Genomic DNA, 9,755 nt, shown 5'->3' on the forward strand with positions numbered 1-9,755 from the left:
TTCATAGTGATGAATATTCAGCGTCTTTGAAATGTATAGATGTTTATGAACTTAAGAACATGTCAGGTGAGGTAAAGTGCACCACAAAAAATGCTGTTTTTTGTGTTTGCAGATGAAATTAATATGTTTGCAAATCAGATAAGTTCATCACATGGAAAGGGTTATTAGAGCCCAGTAATTGCCTTAGACTACTGTGGATTAGTCAGAATACTTTATGAACTTAATACCTACACCCACCTCCCTGTTTTTGTGTGTACATCTCAGGAATGCGTAGGTACATATGTATCAACTGTGAAGGTGAACAATGTCACAAAGAATTTGTGCGTGTGTTTGTGTGTGTGTGGTCTCTCCACAGGCTGGGTTGGTGTAATCTCACAGAGGGCTGCTGTGATGATCTGGTCTCAGTCTTACAATCTCCTCTCTCAGAACTGAGAGATCTGGAGCTCAGAGACAATGAGCTGCAGGATTCAGGAGTGAGAGCGTTGTCTGCTGGACTGGAGGATCCACACTGTAAACTGCAGAGAATGGGGTGAGTACAAACACAAACCCCTTCAATCCAAAGGGCTACAATGTGACTAAATACAACACTGATGTCAATGTTTCTAATGTGAAAACAGACACTCCACAGAACTGAAACAGCATGTTCCTGTTCTTCCTCTTGGTAGAATTTGACTACACAAATGAATGAAGAAAATGAATTAGTCCTGTTTACTGAACTGTAGTGGGGTGTAAACTCAATTGTGTTTGATAATGACTCATTCCACATTCATGTTATTTTAGTTTAACACACACAGCCCTGTTAGTTTATATTAATGTGTGTACGGTGTGTAACACACTGCTATGTGTTTGACACACACAGCCCTGTTAGTTTATATTAATGTGTGTAAGGTGTGTAACACACTGCTATGTGTTTGACACACACAGCCCTGTTAGTTTATATTAATGTAAGGTGTGTAACACACTGCTATGTGTTTGACACACGCAGCCCTGTTAGTTTATATTAATGTGTGTAAGGTGTGTAACACACTGCTATGTGTTTGACACACACAGCCCTGTTAGTTTATATTAATGTGTGTAAGGTGTGTAACACACTGCTATGTGTCTAACACACGCAGCTCTGTTTGTTTATATTAATGTGTGTAAGGTGTGTAACACACTGCTATGTGTTTGACACACACAGCCCTGTTAGTTTATATTAATGTGTGTAAGGTGTGTAACACACTGCTATGTGTTTGACACACACAGCCCTGTTAGTTTATATTAATGTGTGTAAGGTGTGTGTGTCCTTCTCTCTGCAGGCTGTCAGGCTGTAGAGTCACACAGAGAGGCTGTGATTCTCTGGCTTCAGCTCTGTGTTCAAACCCCTCACACCTGAGTGAGCTGGACCTGAGATACAATCACCCAGGAGACTCAGGAGTGAGAGCGCTGTCTGCTGCTAAACTGGACACACTCACACTGCTGTAAGTACAGAGAGTTTCCACACTGCGCCTCACACACACACACACACACACACACACACAAACGGAGTTGGGGGGGTGGGGGCATGGAGGGCACTGTTCAAACCAGCGTTACTCAAGAGGGTTGGGGATCTCCAGTGGAGGGTGCTGCAGGGGATCACTGCAGTAAATAAGATGTGGTTGTTGTAGTTAGGGGTTTGATCAGGGACACAGTGATGGTGGAATTTCAGTATTACAAAGCAATGGAGAACCTGAGTGTGTTTCAGAGTGTGTGTGTTATTAGGGTGTTTTATGTTCAGTGGAGGGAGGAAAGCTATTTTTGCACATGGAATAGGGTGAGGGAATGGAACAAGTTTCCTTTGTGACAGATGTGTTTTTTCATATGATCTTGGTTTTGTGTTTTATTGTGTCTTTGTTTTTATTTATGTGATGTCATTGGTGTGTTGAGAGTGGAAATAAAGGATGGTTAAAATTCTAAATTATGTTATGCTGTTCTTACAGTGTGGACCATGGAGGAGAGAACAGGACCAAACCAGGACCCAGGAAATGTGAGTGTGTATCGACACAGAACACTTTCCATAGATGCACACTCTGCTGTGTGTGTGTGTGTGTGTGAGTGAGAGAGAGACTTCTCTCACACACATAAACACACAAACAGAAGCACACATGTACACAAACACACACACACAGATACTATCACAGCTTTCTCTCTCACACGCATAATGAGGTGAATATTAATAATGATAATTAATCTCATTAATGTCTCTGGTGTGCAGACGGCTGTCAGCTCACACTGGATCCAAACACAGCGTACAGAGACCTGTCTCTGTCTGAGGGGAACAGGAGGGTGACACACACACCGAGGAGAAAGGAGCCATATCCTGATCATCCAGAGAGATTTGAGTCTCTGCCCCAGGTTGTGTGCAGAGAGAGTGTGTGTGAGCGCTGTTACTGGGAGGCTAAGTTCAGTGTGTCTAAGGAGTGGGGATGGGTTTATATAGCAGTGACAGATAAAGGAATCAGCAGGAAAGGAGAGGGTTCTGACTGTAGGTTTGGATACAATAAAAAGTCCTGGAGTCTGTGGTGCTCTAAACTCAGTAACTCTGATAAACACAGTTACTCTGATAAACTCAGATACTCTGCCAGGCACAATGAGAACCAAACACACATACCTGTCCCCCCTCCCCTACCGCAGAGCAGGAGTGTGTGATGATGATGATGGTAGAGGAGTGTGTGTGTACAGGGTAGGAGTGTGTGTGGACCGTCTGGCCGGCACTCTGTCCTTCTACAGTGTCTCTGACTCTGACACACTGACCCTCCTGCACAGATTCCACACACACTTCACTCAACATACACCCCTCTGTGCTGGATTTCAGGTGTGGAACTCCTCAGTGTCCCTCTGCTAATTGGAGTAGAGACACACACACACACACTCACACATACACACACTCATGTACACACACACACACACACACCCACACGTGCGCACACACAAAAATGCACACACGCACACACGCACGTGCACGCACACACAAACATGCACACACATGCGTGCACACACAAACATGCACGTGCACACACACACACGCATACACACACACACGTGCGCATCCACACTCGCATGCATGCACGCACACACACACACACTCACGTACACACACACACACACCACATTCACATACCCATTCACACACACACACACACTACACACACTCATATACACATACACACAAACTCACACACGCACACTCAGATACACATAGACACACACACACCTACACACACACACACATACTCTCACACACACCCTTTCTCTCTCACACTCACACTCATGCACACGCACTCACAAATACACACAATGTACACTCGTGCACACACACTCACACACTTATACACACTTTCTCACACCAAATCACTCACACCCCCAATCACACACATGCACACACACACCTACACACGGACACACACAATCTCTCGCACACACAAACACACATTCACCAGTGCACTCACGCGCACACACACATGCATGCATACGTTCACACGCTCATAACCGTATGCACACACACACGCTCTCTCTCTCATGCTCAGTCACTCACACACACACACACACACACACACACACCCTCTCTCTCACACACATACACTCACATCCACACACATTCACACAAACGCACGCACACACACACAAACTCATGCACACACACACGCATGCGCGCACATACAAACATGCACACACACACGCATACACACACACGTGCGCATACACACTCGAACGCATGCACACACACACATACATATATATATACACACACTCATATACACATACACACACACTCAATCACACACTCAAACACATATATAAACACAAACACTCATATAGACCTAGACCACACACACACATACTCTCACACTCACCCTTTCTCTCTCAGTCATGCACACGCACTCAAAAATACACACACTCATGTTTACTTATGCACACGCACTCACACCTACGCACGCACATTCTCTCACACCCAGTCACTCACACACACCTACACACAGACACACACAATCTCACGCACACACACACACACGCATGAAAACATACTCACGCTCTTACCCGTATGCAGACACACACTTTCTCTCACTTACACACTCACATACAGTATACAGACACACACATTCGCAAACGCACGCGCACACACACATACACTCATGCACAAACACAAACATGTCAACAAACACACATTCTCATTCCCATACGTACGCACACACACACATTCTCTTACCCATACGCACACACAACTCATGCGCACACACACAAACACAAACATGTGTCAACACACACACATTCTCATTCCCACACGCACGCACACACATGTATAAACGCACACATTCTATTACCTATACGCACACACACACATGCACACACATGCATACACATACATGCGTGCACACACAATATACACATGTATACACAAACATTCTCATACCCATACATACATACACACACACACACACACACACACATGTATAAGCACACACACATTCACAAAGGCACTCTCACGCACACACATGCATACACTCATTCTGTCATGGTTCTGTCTGTCTGCGTTTCATTTTTTGGGCCGCCAGATGGCGGCACTTCAGTTTGTAGTTCTGTTCCTTTTCCCTGTTTAATTGTATTATTGTTTTCAATTATTCAAGGATTGTTTTTTGGTTGTCTCGTTTTCCCTTCCCTCTCTGTGGTCTGATTGTGCATTGTGCCCTCCTGTGTCTCGTTAGTGTCTTGTCTATTTAAGTTCTTTTCTTCCCTGACTCAGGTGCTGGATCCTTGTGTGTTTCTGATTGTGTTTCTGCCCTGTGTGTTTCTGCCTGAGAGAGCTTCCTGTGTGTTTCTGCCTACGTTACGTTTTTTACGTGTTTTTGGATTTTGGGATTTTCTTTGTTTTCTGTGTTTTGAAGTTTTACTTTGTGTTTTTTGAGTGCCCTGCGAGGCCTTTTGTTCCCTGCTTTAGTTCCTGGTTTGTAAAGCAAAGTCTTCGTTTCAATTTACCGTTTGGAGTTAGAATTTTTTCTCTCACTCTGCGTTTGGGTCCTAACCCCCCGTAGCCGTGACACATTCTCTTACACGCGCACACACTCAAATACACAGTCTCACACACATTCACACAAACGCACGCACACACTATCTCTTACCCATACACACACGCACCTGTGTGCACACATACTCATGCACTCAGTCATACTCTCACGCATGCACACACACATACATGCGTGCACACACACACACACCATTCTCTTACCCATTCACACACACAACCCGGGCACACACACAAACGCATACTCATGCACTGACACGTTCACATCAACAGTCACTCCCACAAATGTACGCATGCACACACACATTCACAAATACACCCACACAAACACTCTCTCACCCAATCACACACACACGTCGACACACTTGCAACCTTCCTTGACCAATGCCTTACCAGTGCAATTTCAGCTGTGCCGAATATTAACCTGAATATTAAACCCTGTACATAAGAGTATGAACTTTTAGCAGGTTCAGGTTAAGCACTTGCTGCCCAAATATGATTTAATTTTTTTTTACATTTTAATACATTTATATTGCAAATGTTCAAGATGTGTTTATGTACTTTTGATTATTAAAACATTAATATAACATTGTGAGTAATAATGCCAAAAGATGGCAGAGTAAAATGTTTTTGAAGTAATAATTTTGTCTCCTGTGTCTTTTAAAAGAAGCCAGATTTAATTTGATCTTTCCCTTGTCCCATCCTCCCCGGTAGTGAGGGTAGAACTTATGTACATTTAGACAGTGAGTGTTAGGTTAGAACTGCTGGCTCTGTCCTGTCTACCTGTTTGTTTGTGGGTGTTTGTATTGTATTGGGTTATTGGGTTTTGTAATAAATATATCCTTTGTATTCTGGCAAAGAACGTTGTGGTGTTTTTAAATGTGTTTGGCTTTGGGCCGTAACATGTTTATGGGAGAGTCAATTACGGCAGTCTGCACCGGACCTGACCAGTGCACACGCCTGTGTACGCACCTGCTTCAGCCTGTGGAGAGAGCGACTCCTACTGGACAAAAGATAAATTATTACAAAACGAATTTCGCAGCAATAATAACCAGGAACACATAACATATGTGTTATTTTTACTGTTTACGTGTCAAATGTCTAGAGTGTAAATGTTTCTGTTTAAATGATTGGTTGAATAACACATATCACCGCTATTTTCACAGACCATGTTAAACATACTCACTTGCGCGTCTCAGCTCCAAAGGCATGCTGATGATAAGCCCATACTCCAATCTGTTTGAAATGACACAAATTCTGCCTGGTCTGTTCAAACATCAGACATTTTTTTTAACTCTACATATTGTTTATGCCCTGCACCTGAATAAATTGGATGTGCCCATTCTACTGTACCATCTCCTTTGTAAGCTAAGAAGTTCCTTTCACCTGACTACATCAGAATCTGTACTACCGGCGTTTTATGAGAGCTTAAAATGTACAACATTGTTAATCAGAAATTATATCTGGGTGGATAAATTGGTGGATATGCTGTAGAACATAGTTTGTCATTGATTTATAAATATACCAGTATATCCTGGGCATTCATTGATGGTTTAATTGTGGTACATATAGCAGTGGCCTGATGTGCATTCTGTGTTTGCAGTTTGCTTCTACCTGACTGCTTCACCCCAGCAGGGAAACAGAGGGGTACAACCCCCCCAGCAGGAAAACAGAGGGGCACAGAAGACTCTGGGTCATCCCACCATGGATGGCGTAGGAGAGGTAGCAGGTTTTAGCAGTTTGCTAAGGTGGTCTGGGAGGATGGACAGCATGGGAAAGTGTGGAGGACCGATCACTCAGTGGGTCAGGCTGGTGGAAGATACCACAAGCCAGGCTTAGCTTCCTGATCAGGGCCAATTATGACACGCTGCCTTCTCCTCAGAACCTGCGCTAATGGTTTGGTGTGGATGAGACCGTCCGCTCTGTGCTGCCCCCAAACGAGGCCTGTGGCACATTCTGTCAGGCTGTGAGACAGCTCCAGCACAGGGACACAGAGCTGGCCTCCAGCACAGGGACACAGAGCAGGCCTCCGGCACAGGGACACAGAGTATGCCTCCGGCACAGGGACACAGAGCAGGCCTCCAGCACAGGGACACAGAGCAGGCCTCCAGCACAGGGACACAGAGCAGGTCTCCGGCACAGGGACACAGAGCAGGCCTCCGGCACAGGGACACAGAGCAGGCCTCCAGCACAGGGAGACACAGAGCAGGCCTCCAGCACAGGGACACAGAGCAGGTCTCCGGCACAGGGACACAGAGCAGGTCTGTCAGGCTGGGAACTCTGGTGGTATACTTGGGCGAAGGTGGTGCTCCTTATATGGAGACGTGGTCTACTCGGGTGAAGGTGGTGCTCCTTATATGGAGACGTGGTCCACTCGGGCGAAGGTGGTGCTCCTTAAATGGAGACGTGGTCCACTCGGGCGAAGGTGGTGCTCCTTATATGGAGACGTGGTCTACTCGGGTGAAGGTGGCTCCTAATGGAGCTCACCCTCCCATGGGAGGAGGGGGCAGAAGCAGCCTATGAGCGGAAACGGCTGAAGTACTCCGACCTGGCAGCGGAGTGTGAGAGTGTAAGGAGTGTAAGGAGGCCGGTTAGAGAGCGACAGTATATCCAGTGGAGGTGGGACGCTGGGGGTTCACCCGCCAGTCAGTGCTCCACCTTCTGGAGAACACGGGCATGGCAGGGGCAAGGCTGAGGAGGGCAGCTAGAGGGCTGGCCGAGGAAGCAGAGAAGGGGGGGGGGGGGGGAGTCGGCAAACACCCACTGCACCCAAAACAACAGCAGTGGGTGGCAGCTGGTCTTCTGGGTCAGTTTGAGCCTCTTTGTGTCCCTGTGATTCCTGCCGGCATCCTGCTACACACACCAAAGGAGCGTTGCCTCCCCAGAAAGAAAAGCCTTCAGTCTAGTAGGGTCTCCAAAGACATAAACCACAGTATCAAACCATCTCTCTATGTGATCAGGTGAACATGGTGTATATGTGTGTGGGTGTGTGTTTGTGTGCGTGTGTGTGCATGTTGTGCACGTGTGTGTGCGTGTGTGTATTGATGCGCTGTGTACATGCTCTGTGTGTACAATAAAAATGAGCATCTTCAGTGCATCGACCTGTGCATTTTTTTTTGTAATTACACCCCCATCCTCATGCTAAATGGATTTCAATAAAACCATTATGTGCTGTGGCAGGAGCTTGAAACGGTCGAAAATATCAGAGTATTTATTTTTACTATCAGACCTGTGGGCTGTATTGGAATACTGGAAACACAAAGTGGATGCATTCTGCCAACCGGTGGTCTTGTGACACTACTACAAGGGACTGAACTCCAGAGGGACTCAAGGCAGAAGTTGGAAGTTTCTAAAACGCTGACTGCTTACTCCGGTTCCCTCTGTCTAATATAACATTTTTTGTAAAGATATGAAACTATGCACTAATATAGGAAATCAGGAAGGGGGAAAATATTTTTCATGGCACTGTACATGAGGTAGAGAGGTTTCCTTTAACAGGCTTTAATACAAAGGGCACCAGGGAGACACACACTACACAGCTTGCAGAGGAATTCTCAGAAGTTTGCTAATGCTACACACCAGTATGGAGTATATTATCTCAAGAGGAGCGAGCTTGTCTGAGTAACTTTTTCCCTGTTGTAATTACATCAAACACCCATGTGATAGAGCCACAGCCATGACATGACCTTATGTTTAGTCTTAAGGCTTTCCTTTAAAAAAAAAAAAAATCAGCTTTGGTACGATAAAAAGCCTACATGTTAATGGATTATTTTAATCTGCTTGGACGAGAAAAAGAAACAATCACCACATTTCAGCTTCTGTGCATGTATATTTTGTAATGGAATAGAACAGAAAAGCTGTTTTTCATGCCGGAGGAAGACCTTTCATAAGCGGCTCTGACATGCAGTCATACGAGCACCCAAGGGGGGTCGCTAGAGAGCGATGAATCACAGATCCCTGTCTGACTGAACCCTCCCGTATCCTGGGCAACACAGGCACCAATCGTACGTCTCCCTGTGGAGCTACTGGCCACAGTTGGCACTGGCACGGTCCGGATTCGACCCGAGGCCGTGAGGCTCATCCATGCACCTCAGCGTGGCGCCTTAACCAAATGAGCTATCCAGCAGCCCCAAGCCTAATTTCAATAAAATTACAACTTATCAGCATCCATAAGAAATGCTAACTACCATACAATGTGCCAAATAATCACTGCATTGATAGGAACCACTCAAAGCAGATACATGAGGTAGACAGGAAATCATCAGGCCAGATTGGGATGGCAGGTATGCCATCCCGCCAAGTTACGCCTTGGCGGGGGCATGCCCCCATACCTATACAGCACCGAGAGTTTGGCACTTTTCAGGGTTCCCCACAGAAATAACCACAACAGCCACAGACACTCAGCCCTTAAAAACATTAAATTCTGTACATTCTGACCCCATTTCAACAGACAGAATTCATAAACAACTTCACATGTCCACACAATAAAGCCCCAAACTAAGGGGATTTTGCGTTTTCTCCTTCTTCTTCTTCTCTTTCTTCTTCTTCTCATTCTTATTTTTCCTGCCGCCTATCCCACTAACAACATGTCTCCCCATTGGACATTTCACTGACACCAGCCAAATCTGCACCTACACGACCCAATCAAAAACGCGCATACACACGCAAAATACCCATACATTTTTATTCTGAAACATTTCCCGTTCAAACAGCTAGT

At 45.5% G+C, this 9,755-nt stretch overlaps 1 pseudogene; it reads left to right on the forward strand.

Moving 5' to 3' along the window:
* LOC135245708 (NACHT, LRR and PYD domains-containing protein 3-like) overlaps nucleotides 1–5,459 on the forward strand; it is a 251,271-nt pseudogene extending 245,812 nt beyond the window's left edge.
* Nucleotides 5,460–9,755: the final 4,296 nt, after the last annotated feature.

The sequence above is a fragment of the Anguilla rostrata genome, chromosome 19, assembly GCF_018555375.3.
Source record: "Anguilla rostrata isolate EN2019 chromosome 19, ASM1855537v3, whole genome shotgun sequence".
Classification (NCBI taxonomy): Eukaryota; Metazoa; Chordata; class Actinopteri; order Anguilliformes; family Anguillidae; genus Anguilla; species Anguilla rostrata.